At 37.2% G+C, this 21,830-nt stretch overlaps 1 protein-coding gene across 2 annotated transcripts in view; it reads left to right on the top strand.

Moving 5' to 3' along the window:
- The window catches only part of LOC126282266 (lysoplasmalogenase-like protein TMEM86A), a 437,733-nt gene extending 417,593 nt beyond the window's left edge, over window positions 1-20,140 (top strand). For both annotated transcript variants that reach the window (XM_049981876.1, XM_049981875.1), the window contains exon 7: window positions 13,090-20,140. The gene's annotated coding sequence lies outside the window, so the exon portion shown is untranslated. The remainder of the gene's footprint in view (window positions 1-13,089) is intronic.
- The last annotated feature ends 1,690 nt before the right edge of the window (window positions 20,141-21,830 follow it).

Raw genomic sequence — 21,830 nt, 5'->3', positions numbered from 1 at the left:
TTTTGTCGATGCTCATCTTATATTTTCCTTTCAAGGCATTAGCTACTCCATTTGACTGATCTTCCAAGTCCTTTGCTATCTCTGATGAAATTGCAGTGTCTAGCAGACCGTAAAGTTGTTAATTCTTCTCTCTGAATATTATTTCCTTGTCCACATTTTTGTTTGGTTTCCATTACTGCTTACTCAGTGCGCAGATAGAATAACCTCAGTAACTGACTACAACCCTGTCTCACTCACTTCCCAACCACTGCTTCTGTTTCAAACCTGTCAACTCCTAAATGCTGTCTGGTGTATGTACAAGTTGTAAATAGCCTTTCGCTCTATGTATTTTACAAAGAGCTTATTCCAGTCAATATTGTCTTTTCTCCAAAAGCTGCTTTAATTTCCCTGTAGGTGTCATCCATCTTTCCTCTAGTTATGCAGGATGAAGCAATAATTATTCCCACCAAGAATAACTCTGAAAGTGTGATAGGAGCTGAAAAGTTTGTGGGACAAAAGTTGCATGGGACATCGGGGGCCATAATATGACATTGGTTTTCTGTTGCTAGGTGGGGTCACTTCAGAAGGTCAACTTTGTTTTGTCCTTTAAATGGGATGTTATTCTTCAGTACTCATTTTCTGATAGCGGTTATTGAGATGAATCCAGTGATACATAACAGTAAGCTCTTTGAAGGTCAACGGAGGTCACAAAGATGGCATGAATGTCCATTTACAGAAGGTGATCAAAGTGATGACCATTGGTATCAGTGCAGTGCTGCAGTCTTCTTATCTTGAACTGAGTGGTATTCCTTATCACATCGGCACTTATCGAAGTACATGCTCTGACAATTCTCTCTCACATATCTTCAGTTGTAGTTGGAACGTCTTTATGAACACTGTCTCTCATGGATCCCCACAAGAAAAAATCCAGAGGCATCAAGTCTGGCGAACAAGCCAGCCACGACACATCTCCTCTGCATCCAGTCCAATGATTTGGGAATTCTCTCTGCAGCTGATTTCTAGCCATTAGCGAAAATTGTGCCGGACACCCATTGTGTTGATACCACATTCTGTTCCTTGTTCCTAAAGGTTTCTTCCAATAACAGATCTAATGTTTCTTGCAGGAATGTGGTGTACTTTCTACCATTGAAATTTCCTTTGATGAAAAAGGGGCCTATAATTCTGTCCTCTAGAATCCCACACCATACGTTCACCGACAATGGGTTTTGGTGTGCAACTTGCTGCAGCCAACATGGATTTTCAGTTGCCCAATAATGCATGTTATGCAAATGAACATTTCCATGGTTCGTGAATATAGCCTCATCAGTAAATAAAATCAAATTAATAAATGTCATCCCTGTGAATCTGCAGTTTAGCCCATCGGCAGAATTTAATGTGATGCATACAATTCGTACCAGTTCATTGGTGGTGGAAACTGATATGGTAAGAATGATGTTTATGGTGATGCAGAGCTTGAACAACACTACTCTGGCTCATGCCAGATTCCCTTGCTAACTGATGTGAACTAACACAAGGATCTTGAACCACAGTGGCAAGAATACAAATTTCTGTTTCTTCATTAGTAACTTTCCTATGCCGGATATGTTTCTGATGCATTAAAGATCCAGTTGTTCTCAATTCATCATACACATATTTAAATGTATGATGTGTAGCGTGAGCACATTGAAGACATCTTTCAGTGTATAAGTCTCTCTCTCTCTCTCAAGCTCTCACTGAATTTCATTGGAATTCTCTCTAAATGTGAAGCATATCGACTTGTTCTTTAAGGGAAATTATCATTAACATTTGCGTGATTTGATGACATTAGTCTTACCATTCCTATTAGTGTTGTATTGTGAAATCATCAAATGGTGTTTACGTGTCAATGGCATGCTAGCTGGATAAGCCGTATTCGGTGAATATTTACTATTTGCATAATATACGAGAGAGAATTGTCAGAGCATGTGCTTCGATAAGTGCCGAAGTGATAAGTAATACCACTCAATCCATAACCCATCTGCAGGTGGTCACTCATGTCGGCACCAATGATGTGTATCGCTATGGATCGGAGGAAATCCTCTCTGGCTTCCGGCGGTTATCTGATTTGGTGAAGACTGCCAGTCTCAGCTGGCGGGATGAAAGCAGAGCTCACCATCTGCAGCATCGTCGACAGGACTGACTGCGGACCTTTGGTACAGAGCCGAGTGGAGGGTCTGAATCAGAGGCTGAGACGGTTCTGCGACCGTGTGGGCTGCAGATTCCTCGACTTGCGCCATAGGGTGGTGGGGTTTCGGGTTCCGCTGGATAGGTCAGCAGCAAGTGGCTACACAGCTAGCAGGGGTTGTGTGGCGTGGATGGGGCGTTTTTTTTTAGGTTAGATGGCCTCAGGCAAGTACAGAAAGGGCGGCAGCCTAAAAGGGCGCGGGACAAAGTCAGGACATGCGGGGATCAAGCAGCATTCGGTATTGTAATTGTAAACTGTCGAAGCTGCATTGGTAAAGTACTGGAACTTCAAGCGTTGATAGAAAGCACCGAAGCTGCATTGGTAAAGTACTGGAACTTCAAGCGTTGATAGAAAGCACCGAAGCTGAATTGGTAAAGTACTGGAACTTCAAGCGTTTATAGAAAGCACCGAAGCTGAAATTGTTATAGGTACAGAAAGCTGGCTGAAGCCAGAGATAAATTCTGCCGAAATTTTTACAAAGGCACGGACGGAGTTTAGAAAGGATAGATGGCATGCGACCGGTGGTGGCATTTTTGTTGCTGTTAGTAGTAGTTTATCCTGTAGTGAAGTAAAAGTGGATAGTTCCTGTGAATTATTATGGGTGGAGGTTACACTCAACAACCGAGCTAGGTTAATAATTGGCTCCTTCTACTGACCTCCTGACTCAGCAGCATTAGTGGCAGAACAACTGAGAGAAAATTTGGAATACATTTCACATGAATTTTCTCAGCATGTTATGGTCTTAGGTGGAGATTTCAATTTACCAGATATAGACTGGGACACTCAGATGTTCAGGACGGGTGATAGGGACAGAGCATTGAGTGACATTATACTGAGTGCACTATCTGAAAATTACCTCGAGCAATTAAACAGAGAACCGACTCGTGAAGATAACATCTTGGACCTATTGATAACAAACAGACCCGAACTTTTCAACTCTGTATGTGCAGAACAGGGAATCAGTGATCATAAGGCCGTTGCAGCATTACTAAATATGGAAGTTAATAGGAATATAAAAAAAGGGAGGAAGGTTTATCTGTTTAGCAAGAGTAATAGAAGGCAGATTTGTAACTACATAACAGATCAAAACGAAAATTTCTGTTCCGACACTGACAATGTTAAGTGTTTATGGGAAATCTTCAAGGAAATCGTAAAATGCGCTTTAGACAGGTACGAGCCGAGTAAAACTGTGAGGGACGGGAAAAATCCACCGTGGTTCAACAACAAAGTTAGGAAACTACTGCGAAAGCAAAGAGAGCTTCACTCCAACTTTAAACGTAGCCAAAACCTCTCGGACAAACAGAAGTTAAACGATGTCAAAGTTAGTGTAAGGAGGGCTATGCGTGAAGCGTTCAGTGAATTCAAAAGTAAAATTCTATGTACCGACTTGACAGAAAATACTAGGAAGTTCTGGTCTTACGTTAAATCAGTAAGTGGCTCGAAACAGCATATCCAGACACTCCAGGATGATGATGGCATTGAAACAAAGGATGACACGCGTAAAGCTGAAATACTAAACGCCTTTTTCCAAAGCTGTTTCACAGAGGAAGACCGCACTGCAGTTACTTCTCTAAATCCTCGCACAAACAAAAAAGATGGCTGACATTGAAATAAGTGTCCAAGGAATAGAAAAGCAATCGAAATCACTCAACAGAGGAAAGTCCACTGGACCTGACGGGATACCAATTCGATTTTTCGCAGAGTACGCGAAAGAACTTGCCCCCCTTCTAACAGCCATGTACTGCAAGTCTCTAGAGGAACAGAAGGTTCCAAATGATTGGAAAAGAGCACAGGTAGTCTCAGTCTTCTGACGTCGATCTGTTGTAGAATTTTAGAACATGTTTTTTGCTCGAGTATCATGTCGTTTTTGGAAACCCAGAATCTACTCTGTAGGAGTCAACATGGATTCTGGAAACAGTGATAGTGCGAGACCCAACTTGCTTTATTTGTTCGTGAGACCCAGAAAATATTAGATACAGGCTCCCAGGTAGATGCTATTTTCCTTGACTTCCGGAAGGTGTTCGATACAGTTCGGCACTGTCGCCTGATAAACAAAGTAAGAGCCTACGGAATATCAGACCAACTGTGTGGCTGGATTGAAGAGTTTTTAGCAAACAGAACACAGCATGTTGTTATCAATGAAGATACATCTACAGACGTTAAAGTAACTTCTGGCACGCCACAGGGGAGTGTTATGGGACCATTGCTTTTCATAATATATATAAATGACGTAGTAGATAGTGTTGGAAGTTCCATGCAGCTTTTCGTGGATGATGCTGTAGTATACAGAGAAGTTGCAGCATTAGAAAATTGTAGCGAAATGCAGGAAGATCTGCAGCAGATAGGCACTTGGTGCAGGTAGTGGCAACTGACCCTTAACATAGATAAATGTAATGTATTGCAAATACATAGAAAGAAGGATCCTTTATTGTATGATTATATGATAGTGGAGCAAACACTGTTAGCAGTTACTTTTGTAAAATATCTGGGAGTATGCATACGGAACGATTTGAAGTGGAGTGATCATACAAAATTAATTGTTGGTAAGTTGGGTACCAGGTTGAGATTCATTGGGAGAGTCCTTAGAAAATGTAGTCCATCAACAAAGGAGGTGGCTTACAAAACACTCGTTCGACCTATACATGAGTATTGCTCATCAGTGTGGGATCCGTACCAGGTTGGGTTGATGGAGGAAATAGAGAAGATCCAAAGAAGAGCAGCGTGTTTCGTCACAGGGTTATTTGGTAACCGTGTTAGCGTTACAGAGGTGTTCGGCAGACTCAAGTGGCAGACTCTGCAAGAGAGGCCCTCTGTATCGCGGTGTAGCTTGCTCGCCAGGTTTCGAGAGGGTGAGTTGCTGGATGAGGTATCGAATATATTGCTTCCCCCTACTTATACCTCCGAAGGAGATAACTAACGTAAAATTAGAGAGATTCGAGCGCGCACGGAGGCTTTCCGACAGTCGTTCTCCCCGCGAACCATACGTGACTGGAACAGAAAAGGGAGGTAATGACAGTGGCACGTTAAGTGCCCTCGACCATGCATCATTGAGTGGCTTGCAGAGTGTAGATGTAGATGTAGATGTAAAAGAAGATTGCAACAGGCATTGATACCAATGCTCATCACTTCGATCTCCTTCTGTAAATGGGTGTTCATACCACCTTTTTGACCTTCGTTGACTTTCAAAGACCATACTGTTACACAACATTGGATTCATCTTGATAGCTGCTATCAGAAAATAAGTACCAAACTACAGCATCCCAAAAGTTGACTTTCATATCTCTGACACGACCCCACCCTAGCAACAAAAGACATCATATTACGGTCCCCATTGTCCCATGCAAAATTTGTCCCACAAACGTTTCCGCTACCATCATATTTGAGGACTTATTCTAGGTGGCGATAGATAGGGACTCATCCTGTACATGCTTGTACTTTGTTATATTTGTCCTCTAGCCGTTGAAGCTTAGCCATTTTGCACTTCCTATCATTCTCATTTTTTAGACATTTGTATTCCCTTTTGCCTTCTTCATTTGTTGCATTTTTATATTTTATCCTTTCATCAGTTAAATACAATATCATATGTGTTTTCCAAGGATTTCTATCAGGCCTTCTTTTCTTACCCGTTTGATTTCTGCTGCCTTCACTGTTTCATCTCCCAAAGCTACCCATTTGCCTTGTACTGTGTTTCTTTTCCCTGTTCTAGTCAAGTGTTGCCTAATGCCCCCTCTGAAACTCTCAACACAGGCCCATCTCCTAAATTCCTACCTTTCCCTAGATTTTTTAGTTTTAATCTTCAGTTCACAATCAGTAGTCAGTCCACATCTTTTCCTGGAAATGTTATACAGTTTAGAATATGATTCTGAAATTTGTGTCCTACCAATATATAATCAATATGAAACCTTGCAGTATCCTCACATCTTCCATGTATACATCCGTATTTCATTATTTTAAACAAGTGTTGGCAATGGTTAAATTAGTCCTGTACAAAATTCTACAGGTTGCTTCCATTTTATTCCTTTCCCGTGGTCCGTATTCTCCTACTACTTACCCTTTTCTTCATCTTTCTACTACTGAATTCCAGTCACCTATCCCAGTTAATTTCCCTCTCCCATAACTATCTGAATTAATCTTTTATATATCATATATTGTGTCAATCTCTTCATCATTTGCTGAGCTTAGTTGTTATATAAACTTGTACTACTGTGGCAAATGTTGGCTTTGTGCCCAGGTTACCCACATGTAAACCTTTCTTCATTACTTGGTGTCTCATTGAGGAAAGTTTGCTGAATTGCTGCAAAACTGGTGTTAAGGAAAATATAGCAACAATGCACACTACACAACTTTTAATTACTGTAACTTTTCCCACATTTGTTGTCACTAAAGCCATTGTGATGACCAGTTACAGCTCTCACATAAAATTTATTTACCGTATTTGCTTGAATCTAAGCCGCACGTCTTTTCCGGTTTTTGTAATCTGAAAAACTGCCTGCGGCTTAGAATCGAGTGCAAAGTAAGCAGAAGTTCTGAAAAATGTTGTTCGGTGCCGCCACAACTAACTTCTGCTGTCGAATATATGTAGCGCTACACAGGCATGCTTTGCAGTCACAAAGATAAATACTGGCGCCAAAATCTCTACATCAGTAAATAAATAAAAAGAAAGGTGGAAGACGAGTTTTTTCTCTGCCCTGAGTTTTGACCACTACATTTTCATACATTATCCCCCCCATGAACCATGGACCTTGTCGTTGGTGGGGAGGCTTGCGTGCCTCAGCAATACAGATAGCCGTACCATAGGTACAACCACAACGGAGGCGTATCTGTTGAGAGCCCAGACAGACGTATGGTTCCTGAAGAGGGGCAGCAGCCTTTTCAGTAGTTGCAGGGGAAACAGTCTGGATGATTGACTGATCTGGCCTTGTAACAATAACCAAAACGGCCTTGCTGTGCTGGTACTGTGAACGGCTGAAAGCAAGGGGACACTACAGCCGTAATTTTTCCCGAGGGCATGGAGCTTTACTGTATGATTAAATGATGATGGCGTCGTCTTGGGTAAAATATTCCAGAGGTAAAATAGTCCCCCATTCGGATCTCCGGGCGGGGACTACTCAAGAGGATGCAGTTATCAGGAGAAAGAAAACTGGCGTTCTTCGGATCGGAGCGTGGAATGTCAGATACCTTAATCGGGCAGGTAGGTTAGAAAATTTAAAAAGGGAAATGGTTAGGTTAAAGTTAGATATAGTGGGAATTAGTGAAGTTCGGTGGCAGGAGGAACAAGACTTCTGGCCAGGTGACTACAGGGTTATGAACACAAAATCAAATAGGGGTAATGCAGGAGTAGGTTTAATAATGAATAGGAAAATAGGAATGCGGGTAAGCTACTACAAACAGCATAGTGAACGCATTATTGTGGCCAAGATAGATACGAAGCCCACACCTACCACAGTAGTACAAGTTTATATGCCAACTAGCACTGCAGATGACGAAGAAATTGAAGAAATGTATGATGAAATAAAAGAAATTATTCAGATAGTGAAGGGAGACGAAAATTTAATAGTCATGGGTGACTGGAATTCGGTAGTAGGAAAAGAGAGAGAAGGAAACGTAGTAGGTGAATATGCACTGGGGCTAAGAAATGAAAGAGGAAGCCGCCTGGTAGAATTTTGCACAGAGCACAATTTAATCATAGCTAACACTTGGTTTCAGAATCATGAAAGGAGGCTGTATACATGGAAGAACCCTGGAGATACTAAAAGGTTTCAGATAGATTATATAATGGTAAGACAGAGATTTAGGAACCAGGTTTTAAATTGTAAGACATTTCCAGGGGCAGATGTGGATTCCGACCACAATCTATTGGTTATCAACTGTAGATTAAAACTGAAGAGACTGCAAAAAGGTGGGAATTTAAGCAGATGGGACCTGGATAAACTGAAAGAACCAGAGGTTGTACAGAGTTTCGGGGAGAGCATAGGGGAACAATTGACAGAAATGGGGGAAAGAAATACAGTAGAAGAAGAATGGGTAGCTTTGAGGGATGAAGTAGTGAAGGCAGCAGAGGATCAAGTAGGTAAAAAGATGAGGGCTAGTAGAAATCCTTGCGTAACAGAAGAAATATTGAATTTAAATGATGAAAGAAGAAAATATAAAAATGCAGTAAATGAAGCAGGCAGAAAGGAATACAAACGTATCAAAAATGAGATCGACAGAAAGTGCAAAATGGCTAACCAGGGATGGCTAGAGGACAAATGTAAGAATGTAGAGGCTTATCTCACTAGGGGTAAGACAGATACTGCCTACAGGAAAATTAGTGAGACCTTTGGAGAAAAGAGAACCACTTGTACGACCATCAAGAGCTCAGATGGCAACCAGTTCTAAGCAAAGAAGGGAAAGCAGAAAGGTGGAAGGAGTATATAGAGGGTCTATACAAGGGCGATGTACTTGAGGACAATATTATGGAAATGGAAGAGGATGTAGATGAAGATGAAATGGGAGATACGATACTGCGTGAAGAGTTTGACAGAGCACTGAAAGACCTGACTCGAAACAAGGCACCTGGAGTAGACAACATTCCATTGGAACTACTGACGGCCTTGGGAGAGCCAGTCCTAACAAAACTGTACCATCTGGTGGCCAAGATGTATGAAACAGGCGAAATCAGACTTCAAGAAGAATATAATAATTCCAATCCCAAAGAAAGCAGGTGTTGACAGATATGAAAATCACCGAACAATCAGTTTAATAAGCCACAGCTACAAAATACTAACTCGAATTCTTTACAGATGAATGGAAAAACTAGTAGAAGCTGACCTCAGGGAGGATCAGTTTGGATTCCGTAGAAATACTGGAACACTTGAGGCAATACTGACCTTACGACTTATCTTAGAAGAAAGATTAAGGAAAGTCAAACCTACATTTCTAGCATTTGTAGACTTTGAGAAAGCTTTGGACAATGTTGACTGGAATACTCTCTTTCAAATTCTAAAGGTGGCAGGGGTAAAATACAGGGAGCGAAAGGCTATTTACAATTTGTACAAAAACCAGATGGCAGTTATAAGGGTCGAGGGACATGAAAGGGAAGCTGTGGTTGGGAAGGGAGTAAAACAGGGTTGCAGCCTCTCCCCGATGTTATTCAATCTGTATATTGAGCAAGCAGTAAAGGAAACAAAAGAAAAATTCGGAGTAGGTATTAAAATCCCGGGAGAAGAAATGAAAACTTTGAGGATCGCCGATGACATTGTAATTCTGTCAGAGACAGCACAGGACTTGGAAGAGCAGTTGAACGGAATGGACAGTGTCTTGAAAAGAGGATATAAGATGACCATCAACAAAAGCAAAACGAGGATAATGGAATGTAGTCGAATTAAGTCGGGTGATGCTGAGGGAATTAGATTAGGAAATGAGACACTTAAAGTAGTAAAGGAGTTTTGCTATTTGGGGAGCAAAATAACTGATGATGGTCGAAGTAGAGAGGATATAAAATGTAGACTGGCAATGGCAAGGAAAGCATTTCTGAAGAAGAGAAATTTGTTAACATTGAGTATAGATTTAAGTGTCAGAAAGTCATTTCTGAAAGTATTTGTATGGAGTGTAGCCATGTATGGAAGCGAAACATGGACGATAAATAGTTTGGACAATAAGAGAATAGAAGCTTTCGAAATGTGGTTCTACAGAAGAATGCTGAAGATTAGATGGGTAGATCACATAACTAATGAGGAGGTATTGAATAGGATTGGGGAGAAGAGAAGTTAGTGGCACAACTTGACTAGAAGAAGGGATCGGTTGGTAGGACATGTTTTGAGGCATCAAGGGATCACAAATTTAGTATTGGAGGGCAGCGTGGAGGGTAAAAATCGTAGAGGGAGACCAAGAGATGAATACACTATGCAGATTCAGAAGGATGTAGGTTGCAGTAGGTACTGGAAGATGAAGAAGCTTGCACAGGATAGAGTATCATGGAGAGCTGCATCAAACCAGTCTCAGGACTGAAGACAACAACATCAACATCCAATGAAGTAAATACAAATTACATATTGTTCATTTTCAAATGTAGCAGCATTTCAGTGTACTATGAAAATCCAACTGGCAAAACTCTTTTGGATGTTTGTCAATATGGCCAACTCTATGTTCCGAATTTTTTCCTACCTGTGATAAGAGATGTTCTCTAATAGGAACTTTTATGAATTGTGAATCACGTGCAGTATTCTCTTCACCGTAAGAATGATATGAATATAAACATTTTGCCATGCATTCTTTTGTGTTTGCTGCTATCTTGTTTAAATCCTGTCTGCTTAATAAACTACGAAACTCGAATGAGACAACAGCAAATGCGGAAGAATATACATATTATGTCATGTTATATTTATTATTCTTATGCCTAATAGTGATAACAGTCAGAAATGAATCACGACAATTGACTAGATTTTTAAATCTAAGATGACTCTAATTTCTGTGCAGAATGTGATGTACTAAAGAGGTGTCTGCAAAGATTTTCAAATGGAGAAAAATTTTTGCTAAACTCTCATTGACAACATCTTATATCGTACGCACTCTATTATTTGGTTCTTGTTGATCATTATCAAAGAAAGCAGCAGTGTAAGTAACAAGAAATAGCAGTCTCTTGCCATTGTCTTGCTAATGAGACAATTTCTCTCTCTCTCTCTCTCTCTCTCTCTCTCTCTCTCTCTCTCTCTCTCTCTCTCTCTCTCTCTCTAATTGTAAGCGGTGGTAGCGTGCACAAAAGCAAGCCATACCGCGAGTGATGACAGGCTGTAAATACTCACTATCAGAATGCGACAAACAATGCATGACACAGTACAGTAATGCATTTTCAGCTTAGAGTGACATAAACACCTATAGCAAAGAGAATGGCACTTATCAGATCAAAGAAAAATAAGCAATCAATTCAAACCAGACGAAGCGCGTGAGAAAGGAAGGGTACCTGTATAAATACAAATGGAATGCCTGACGCATAGCAATGGCTACCTGGTAAAGCTTAACTGCTAAGCTTAAGACTCGAACCAAACTACTGTAGCTGTATCATCATGCATTCAATCTAAATTGTTTCTCATATTACAATGGACCAACTTTGTTTTGATTTGGAGGTGCGGCCTAAAACTTTTCTGCCCCCTTGAATTTCGAGTCTCCAGGTGTGGCTTAGATTCGGGAACATTTTTTTTTCCTTGATTTTGAGTCTCATTTTTCAGGTGTGGCTTAGATTAGAGTACGGCTTAGATTCGAGTAAATACCGTACATCGGCAACCACCTTCACCTCAGTACTTGTCACTATGTGGTGACAGAATATTCAGAGTACACAGCTGCAGTTGAATTCTGGAACAACATACACTTCACACAGGTGGCTACAGTTTATGTAGACAGTGGATATACTATGTCTTTTAATTAGTGACACAAATAAATAAGTGTTCATGTCGACAAAGAACATAACTGGAGTCTAAATTGCTCACACATTTGCTCAAAGGTAAATTTCACAAAAATTAATAACAGTCATCAATACAGTTCAGTATCTTAAGTCAGTCTCACACTTACAACACACATAAGAATACTGGTGACAGATTTGAACTTGCTACTGGGATCTTAGGTGGACTTGCTGCACAGCTTTTATTATAGTGTTGCCTAGGTGCAGACTTCACAAAAAACTTATGTCGTGTTGCTACTGGGGTTTTCTGAGCTCAAACAAAAGTCTGTGGCATCAGGTTGTCCTTATAAAGACCTATGTATGATAATTTTAGTATTTTGGAAATCACATAGTGGTTTCAAAATCTGTTGGGTCAATTTTTTATAATTTAGATAAAGCTGTGCATTACTAAAGTAACTTGGTTTATGAAATATGTGGTGGGTTAGGAAAAAAAAATAATTGAATTATGGGAGCATTTCATATACCCATGGTGGGAATAATGGTTTACAAAATATTTGGTGGGTTAGGAAAAAATCACTGAATTACAGGAGCATTTCATATACGCATGGCGGGAATAAGTCATTTTAAATGCAGTTGTCATATTGGAAATTCTGAAATATTGTCCAACTACTTCATAAATGGATTAATTAGTGAAAGATTTCATCTGTTCCAAAAAAATTAGAGCAACAAAAGTACAATGCTAAAAACTGGAATCTAATAAGTACAGTGGCTAAATCAGCATTAGAGATTTTGAGGTTGCTCAGACTTCAATATTGTTTATCTATTAAGTTAATGAGTTGGAGCTGAATTTAAAGATGTTACTCAAAGGTCAGCATGATGGTATTTATAATGAATAGTTTCAGTATTTCTAAAACTGCTTTTAGCTCAGTCCAAATTAGCATTACCTGTCATAGTAATAATTTCTATTCTCGATTACTTTTAATTAACAAGGTTTCCAGCAAAAATAAATGCACTTTCAGAATCTGCATATTGAAAAGTGTAGTCTGAAAAATAAATATACATGAAACACGACCTGATTAATGTTTTGGAAGGTTCCAGTACTAGTCTCTCTTGAACAGACTTCACAGAAAATGATATACTAACAAAATAGCAGCTGTACTGCAAATGCCAGACAGTGACATCAACTTCAGAATATAATACATTTGCTAATGCTCTATATGCATATAAATTTTCATGCATGCAGCTACATGATGGTTCTCTAAGTTAGTCAGCATTTATAATGAAAAAAAATTATAAAATCTTGGACAGAGCAGACTTTGTTTATTACTTTGTATACATATTTTGTAGCAATTGAGTATGGAAATCTTCAATTTTTTGCAAACTTGTTGTAAATAGAAAAGATTTTTTATGGAGTTACATTTCATGTTGGGTCTTAAATATTTTACGTAGTTGTATTGCGATTAATCTAATGATATTTTAAATGGAATATACCATCTTCTTTACTGTGCAGGTAGTGGACTAACTGGTGGAGCAATGTGAAACTCTGCAGATGCTGAGCTTCAACAGCAGATTACAATATCCGTGGATAATTACTTGAAGAGATCTGTCAGAAGATTCCTTTTTAAATGTGATGTTTACACATTTTGAAAGGAAAAACTGAAGAAATTTCATTGTAACCAGTTTATTTATTTACTCTTAGAGAGTGTTTAATGTCTTTCTTTAGTAAATGGTGTTGTTCATTATACACACATTTTTAAGTAATTTTATAATTGTATAAGGCATTTGAATCCTGTAAAATGTAGTTCATGTTTTTACGGTATGGTAGAGTAGTATTAGGAAAATTCATGAGAAAATTCATAAAAAAGTGGCATCAAAGGTGCAGTTGCCTTAAATAAACAACATATTGCACAATGAATAATTATTGTGCAAAAAATTAGAAAATGAAGACTGTGGTACAATTTAAATTTGTCTTATTTAAAAAATGAGAGGTACTAGATAATTAATGGAACTGAACTGAAAAAAATTTGGACATTACAATAAGTCATGTTATAGGCGTCCATGTCTTTAGAACATGATATTTTATTATGAAGTACTGTGCTTGCAAATAATAATACCCAAACTAGCTTTGTTACTGCACTTTCTCTTTGTTTTTCACACTGCGTCCACAACTGTACTTAAGTTTTTTGAATTTGTAAGCACAGTTTTGTGCATTGTATCATGCTCTCATGGAAAACTGGCAGAATCCAACAGATCAAAGAGTATGAACTGATTTCTAAATTGGTTTTGTACTCCATAGTGCAATACAGGTTTATATATGCGATGTCTGTCCTTTTGGTCATGTCCAAAAGAGGAGGCACCAGTTTGATCCTGCAGCCACCATGAATCAAGAGACAAAGAAATTAGATATGATTTATATCAATGAGGCAAACTGTAAATTTGTGCCGTACTGGAATTCAAACCTGTTTCTCCTGATTTCTAAGAAGATGCACTGACCACTATGCCATCTGGACACAGTGGTTGTCACAGCTGCATGTACTGCTGTAGCATGCATTCTGTGACACCTAAATTCTCAAGGATCAATAGTGTGTGGTACAAGTTGAGAATTTGGGTGTGATGGGAGGCATGATAGGATATTCCATGCAGTTATGGTAGCCACTGTGTCCAGATGACATAGTGGTCATCACATCTGCTTAGTAAGTAGGAGACCTGAATTTGAATCTCTTTGTGGCACAAATGTTCAACTTGCCCCACTGATATAATTTCATGCCACTGGGAGCTAATGTCTTTAATCCTTTTGTGCCTCAATACAGGTTTATTAGAAAACTGTCTTCATTTATCAGGCTGTGCTAGAGATAACCAGTGCGGTAATGAATCCTTCCAGTGAAAATTCACACAGTTTTAAAATCGTTTGTGCATTTTTTTCTGTTATTATTTTATCTCATTGGTGTGATTGAAAATAGTAAAAAATGGTTACTCACACTTTTAGTATGACAAGCAGTAGGAAAAGTTAATGAATGCGAACAGATGTGTAAGTCACTGTATTAAAAAATAATCGATTTAATTTGAAGAAAATAATCGTAGAGTTAGAAGTGACAATTTCTTGAATATCATGAAACTTATTTTACAATGAGATGCACAGTTATTATCCCAGTTTTGAGATGATCTGCTTTAAATTACTTGACAGACATTTTTTGTAAGCAAAATGAAGTTTTTGTGTGTTTTTGATTTTTGTTTTACATTGGCAGGTATACCAAAGAATGGAGTTACATTGAAAGTTCCGCTTTTTTTTACATGTTTCATAATGATTTGTACTTCATTTTCTTCCAAAAATTTTCAAGTTTGTTGACTTCTACATTCCATATGATGAAGTGGATTTGTTCACTTTCGCATTCTATAAGGTGAAGTGCAAAAATGTAATGTGGGTGAGATTAAGTCAATATGTAAGACATCTTCTGGCAGAGATAAATAACAAATCAATTTTTAGACTAAAATACGCAAGTAAAGTCATTGCCATTGCATGTGTTACAATTGTACTCAATAATTGTTGTTATACAGCACAGATACTTCAGACTTTTACATTATTTACTTTTGATAGGAACTGAACAACTCCGTATCAAACACATTACAGAGCTTCTTGAAGTACTTGAACCCACCTAGAATGTACAATTTAAAAAAAGTCTCATTTACATGAAATAAAAAGCATATCAAATGTATGTGATACAATATTAGACTGTGTAAAATTAGAATTTTGATATTTTATTCATCTGAGTACTATATAACAAATTTTTAAATGCCCATGTGCAAACATCACATTCAGAAATGAAATAGTAGGCATATACGTATAATCTGTCCTATGTAACTCAAAATTATTATTTTTTACTTGCTTGTGTACTATGTTTAAAGTTACCTACGATATGTAACTTTAGAGTTGGCTTTAATACTTTGCATACATTGATATCCCCAGTGTCTTACCATGCAGAGAAATTGTTTCAGAAAATAAATAGTTAAATTTGTGAAGTGCACTCACCATTGGTGGAAAGAAGGGGCAGGGGGAATGAATAAATCAACACAAAATAATTTTGTTGTAAAAACATTGTGATTTCGTAAATGTAGTGTTCACTAATAACTCTGTAATATTTGTGAGCTATAAATAGTAGCATTGTCATTTCATAATATTTAATGTAATATTGTTGGAAACATGTTTAGACACTGAGTTTCAGCCCAAGCAAGCAAAACAATAGCTATGGATGTACCAAAGAAACTCTCATGGAATTCATCTGTGGAAATATTAGAAAAATGTAGACAAGAATGAGCACATTGAGATATATTTCATAACAACTGTAGTGTTTCTTCATTAAAATTTTAAACTCACTATATTAAAAAAGTTTAATGATATATTAGATGCTCTACAGAATTGTACTTAGGCAGATTTTAAAACGAAGTTGATGATAAAATAGGCGAATATCAGGCAGGTTTCCACAAAGGAAGCTATTTTTTCAAGCAAATTTTCTACCACAACTAATAAATCACATTAAATGATGCCAGAACAAGACTATGCATATGTAATTATTTTCAGTGAGTTTCAAAAAGCATACACTTCTGTAAGCAGATTAGTTTAAATCATATGGTCCCTTACAGATATTTAGTCCACAGCCAGGTTTCTCAGTAAATTTTCCAAGCGCACAAATTAAGTGCTATGCTTTGGCAGATGACCTAGCTATTTTTGTGAAAGAGTGTAAATTCAGTACTTATTTAAATGTTTTGGGGAAAACTTCAGTGTGAAAGCAGAAATTCTCAAATCCAAAAGAAAGCGCATGATCAGCATCTCCTGTGTGTTCCAGTCACAAAAAATTTTGAAAAAAGATACCCATTTCAGAATTTTAAATACCTCCAATAAGTAATTCAAATGAAAGGAACTGACTAAAAATGCAGATAATACCAGAACCAGAAAGCTTCACATTACATATTAACTTTGCAGGACACTTCTGCAGGTTTCAAGAAAATTTGAATGTAGTAAATGCCAAGAAACTTTCACACTGGAAATGAGACAACAGTGTGAAAGGAAGGGAGAAAAATATCAGAAAGAAAGATGAACAAATACCAATTCTTCCAATAAGGCATTAATTATTATTATTTTACACGGTCCAGTTCTTGTCTTAATCAAATGAAGAAGACGTCAAATATCCCTAGTTGTCAAATTTACTTGGCACATATATAGACAGATTGAATTGAACACTCTTGTGCTCATTATTTTATTCTGTCATTCTCATTCTTAATTTCATTCTTCCTGCTCTCTGATGAACTTCACATGTTGTCCTTTGGGTTACTCTTTATATCTGAAAGTAAGCAAGCCATTATAAGGTGTGAGTAAACATTGTCATAAGGTGTGTGGTCAGAGCAGTTAATTTTCACTTTCCTAATATTATGCAGTTCTGCTGAAGGTTGCTATTTTTTCCACTGGAATGAAGAAATTTAGTGCCTTTTCTTCTTCTTTTTAACATATAATATCATCATATTTTACCCTGAATAGATGATAGTCAGAACATTTCCAGAAATATATTGGAAACTTTTATCTTTGCTGGTGAAACTATCCATCATTTTGTTTCTGCAGATTGTAAGTTAAATTTTGTGAAGACATAATTCCAGCTCTCCAGTTTTCTGATACTGAATCTCTTGTTTGTTCCTTTACTACAAACTCTTCCTGAACTTGAGAACTAGGCAGTCTAACGGATAGCATTCTTTGAGCCATTACTATGACAGGCAGTAGAGAAAACAAGTCACTCTTTCTTTTTGTTAATCTGTATCTATTTATACACAACTGCAGAATGTATGAAAAAATATTTTTACTTTGGCAGTTGAATTTTTTCCAGGCCATGATAGTTAGAAAACCATCTAAACAATCTCAAGTATATAAATCTATCACTGTTAAGTTCTTCACATGTATAGATTGTTACCCTATACGTGTAGTGGATATAAGCTGTGCTTTTCATACAATTATGTTGATTTTTTCTAGTTTAATTTCTCCTCAGGTGCAGAATTGGGTTTAATAAAGCTGACTGCAGTATATAAACATTGTTGCAACTGTTAGCTGTTGGGAGCAGAACACTTGTTGGCAAATTGATACAAAGTATAAGAAAGAAAGTTGTGAAAAGTTGAGTTCCTCTTAAAGCTGAAATAATAGATGTTGGCCCAAATGTATATATTCATTTTACTTTCTATCATATTAGATCCCAAAGAAAGTTACTGTGGTTTCATTATTTCTGTTTTTCAGTGTCAGAAAGTGGACTGTGACACAAATTATTGATCTGTTGTTTCTGTAGCTACTGTCATCTCATACTTGAAGACTTAAATGGATAACAGCTTATTCAGTAAGAATCTCTTTGTAATTGTATGCATTGGTTCTGAAGAGTTTCACTGAATGAATATTTTATTTGACTCTATGGTTAAAATAAAATGAAGAGAAGGTCTGTTACAAAAAAGCAGTGTTGTCAGTCAGTTACACATATGTAAGCAAGTGAAATAATGACTGTCTATACTAAGACAACATTTTAAATAGTATTCAGAAGAGCAAATAATTTCAACAGTTAAACTGCATAAATATGTTGGTCTTTCTATCTGCCAGGAAGTTTTCTACCTTCTATCCTTTTTGTTGTGAATTATGTTCCACGATTTTCGCATTGTTTAAGTTTCATTTGCATCTGAACTAGTAATTAAATTTTTTTTCCAAAATATATAGATATAATATTAAGAAAATGACTTGTATTTAGATACTAATAATACTATCTCATAAATTTACCTACTTAATATGTATAGAATAACAGAGAGCAACCTTTACTTCCCCCTCCCCCCGTCATTACATGTGCAAAGAAGGTATTACTATTTACAGTATTGACTTAATCAGTACCCAAACCAAATTATTAATTATTCTCTCAATCTAATATAGATAAAAGTATGAGGTACTTTAACATAATCACCGTGTGAAATATGGAAGGAATGTACACTATTTAGATGCCAATTCAGCATTACAGTGCCCATTACTATGTAGCAAACAAAATATTATCCAATTACTGCTAAATGCAGCTGTACCTTTGATAATGTTGTCTCTAAAGTCATTGAGATTATTAAAAGTTTGCATATTCCATTACCCACATACTCACATGTCATAGTAAAAGTCTTCCCATTGTTTCTGTAAATTTCTTGAGCATATCCTATAAAATGTTTACTCAGTAGATTCACTGAAATGCGTTTTACAATATTTAATGAACTGAAGTTCTTATTGTACAACTGTACTTCATCTATGAAAAGCAATATTCATATTACTAGAATGAAACATCCCAGGGCAACATGTTCTGTGTGTTGCTTGAGGATTTTTTAAAGAATTCATTAACTTGTATAACTTTTTCAAATAAATATATATGATAACTGAAAAAGAGGGTAGGGAATGACATATTATGTGACAGGCAATTCAGTCAAACATTTTATTATGTTAATATTCTATTAATCAAATGTTACTATATCTGACCATGTAAACCAGAGCTTTAAGTGAAAATGCGCTTTAACTTGTCTATGGTTACTCCCCACATGAAAAACTAGAGTTAAAATTTAGAGGTTTGGGTAAACTTATTTTTTGTTGCTAAAGCAGATATAGTAACATACACTGTGAAATATTCATGGTGTATGAGGCAAATTTTTTTAAATGTCAGATTCCATTTGGATTAACATTAGAACATAGGACTTCAAAGTAGTTAGGCCCTACTAACTTTCAGTACATGGGTCCATTTATAAGCAGTAGTATTACAGAATGTCATTACAAATAAACTGAGAAGTATTTGAAGAATGTGACAGGGGCACTTTACATTGGGCAGGTGGTTTTAAATTATTTCCTAAAACAACTTTTTAATCTTCAGCTCATATTGCAGCATATATCGATCATCTGTTTTTGGTGTCAACAATAATAATACATAAATTTAGTCTGAAATAACTTGAACACACCTGTGGCCTGCAGTAACTGACCAGTGTATGATATTAAAATTTAAATGGGGATAGAAGATGAAGAGATGGCAACCATAATGTGGAAATAGTAGTATTTGCACTCTTACAGCAGCTCTTTTGAGATGAAGTAATGACACATTTTATTTTGCATATATGCCTCTTTCAAATAAAATAAGAATTATTCTGTTAATGCTAATGACAGTTTCTCTGTGTCTTTTAAATGAATGGATAAGAGAAGCCAAATTATTCTTTTGTACATGTGAGCTTCAGTTCCTTGAATTCTAAATAATGGCCTTTTCTCTTATGTCTAATGAAATAATTTTGGAGGACAGTGTAAGTTGTCTATAGTGAATAGTAAAGCTGTCTGTAACTTGTGCAAATTGCTGACTCTTGTTTCAGTTTCCTAAATATCTATTGTAGATACTTTTCAAACCATAGTGTAGTTTGCACTGATATTTTTAATTGTTGGATTTATCTTCCTGTTTAAAGGAATGGTATTTTAAAATTATTGTCATATGAAACGTGTATATCATTGTTGATAAATAATAAAATAATTTTATTTACTTTGATGATTTGTCTTTTTCTCCTTTACCATATTTTGGTGAAAAATTTTCCTTTCAACAATTTCCAAGCCTCAAAATTAAATATATTGCTATCAATAACTCTGAGATTATCTTTTAGAAATAATTATTGCAATCCCCCTCCTCTTATCCAAGGCCTGTAACTCACTGTCACAAATCAATTGTAAAATAAATAACATTTATGAACATACCTCATCTGTCGTGTATGAGCAGTGCTGGATGATCTGTTGCATCTATTAGGAGCCTGGATATTGGCCTCGTGACTTCTAGGGGCCCCAAATAGTGATGCAAAGAAATTGCTCACTTGAAATAAATTATGGGGCATAATTAGAGATGTCAGCTCATGCACAAAATCCTGTATTGGCAATACTTTTGCAGTTATGGATGGCTATAGAGACAGCATGTCTCTGTTTTTCTGAAGGAACTTCAAGCAAGTTGTTGTTCATGCTGCAGCAAGTTACTGCACAACATTGGGCAAAAGGTGGTCTGAGACGATATTAGGAGGTACCCCATTTTTGTCACCTCAGTGTAACAGATGGTGTTTTAATTGTACTTGCACATCTGCTCTTGTTACATACTCCACATAAGAAAGTGTATTGTAAATGAACATTTTCAGTGTTGAAGTTAATAATTCCCAAAAGTAATCAATTTTTAAGATACAATGTTGTTGGACAGATAAAAGATCTAAAGATATACTCACCAGGTAGTGGTAGGAGAACACAGATATAAAAGGTATTAAAGTTTACATGCTTTCAGAGCCTGTGGTTCCTTGTATGGCAGAAGGGTTGAAGGGGTGGGGAGAGAGATGAAGGAAAAAAGAGTGATGAGGTTTAGGAAAAGGGGTAGAGTTCAAAAAAGCCTCCAGAACCCCAGGTCAGGGGAGACTTACAGGCTGGGAAGAACCTGAGAGTTTAAAGGGGGAAGGTAGGGTAATGAGCAGGACAGAGATTACTACCAAAACATCGTACATGACTTAATGAAGTGAAAAGCTAAGTGAATTACATGTGATAGGGGTAGGCAACACAAAATAGACAGTCTAGAAAATGAAAGATATAGAAAACTAAAATGGAGTGAAAAGGAAACATTACTTTGAACAAATTCTGAGAAGCCAGAAATTAATGTAAATTAAGGCCAGATGGGTGGTTAAAACCAAGGATATGTTGTTGCACCAGTTCCCACCTGTAGAGTTCCAAGAAACTGTTGTCTTCTGTGAAGAATCCAGGTGGTACACCTGGTGAAACAAGCACTGAGGTCCCGACTGTCACATATAAAGTATGCTCTGCAACATTATGTTGCATGTTGCCAGTATACTCCCTTTGCCTACACCTGTTCATTCTATCTGAGAACTTGGTGGTAGTCATGCGATCGTAAAAGGCCAGACAGTGTTTACATAACAGATGGCATACAACACATTTTGTTTCACAGGTGGCTCTTCGTTTGGTAGTGTGTTTTCCCAGCAACTGGGCTGATATAAGTGCTGGTAGGAGGGAGCGTAGGGCAAGTCTTACAGTGGGGACGATCACAGGGGTAGGGTAGGAGAAGGGTGCAGAAGGAGCATAGTCTGCCAAGCATATTGTAGACATTGGGAGGATGATGAAAAGCTATTCTAAGTGTAATGGGCAAAATGTTGAATAGAACGGACTTCATTTCAGGGCACGATTTTAGGAAGTTGTAGCAC

This window comes from Schistocerca gregaria, chromosome 7 (assembly GCF_023897955.1).
Source record: "Schistocerca gregaria isolate iqSchGreg1 chromosome 7, iqSchGreg1.2, whole genome shotgun sequence".
In the NCBI taxonomy this organism is placed as follows: Eukaryota; Metazoa; Arthropoda; class Insecta; order Orthoptera; family Acrididae; genus Schistocerca; species Schistocerca gregaria.
The sequence above is the reverse complement of the archived record's forward strand: the minus strand, read 5'-3'. Positions and strand labels throughout refer to the sequence as shown.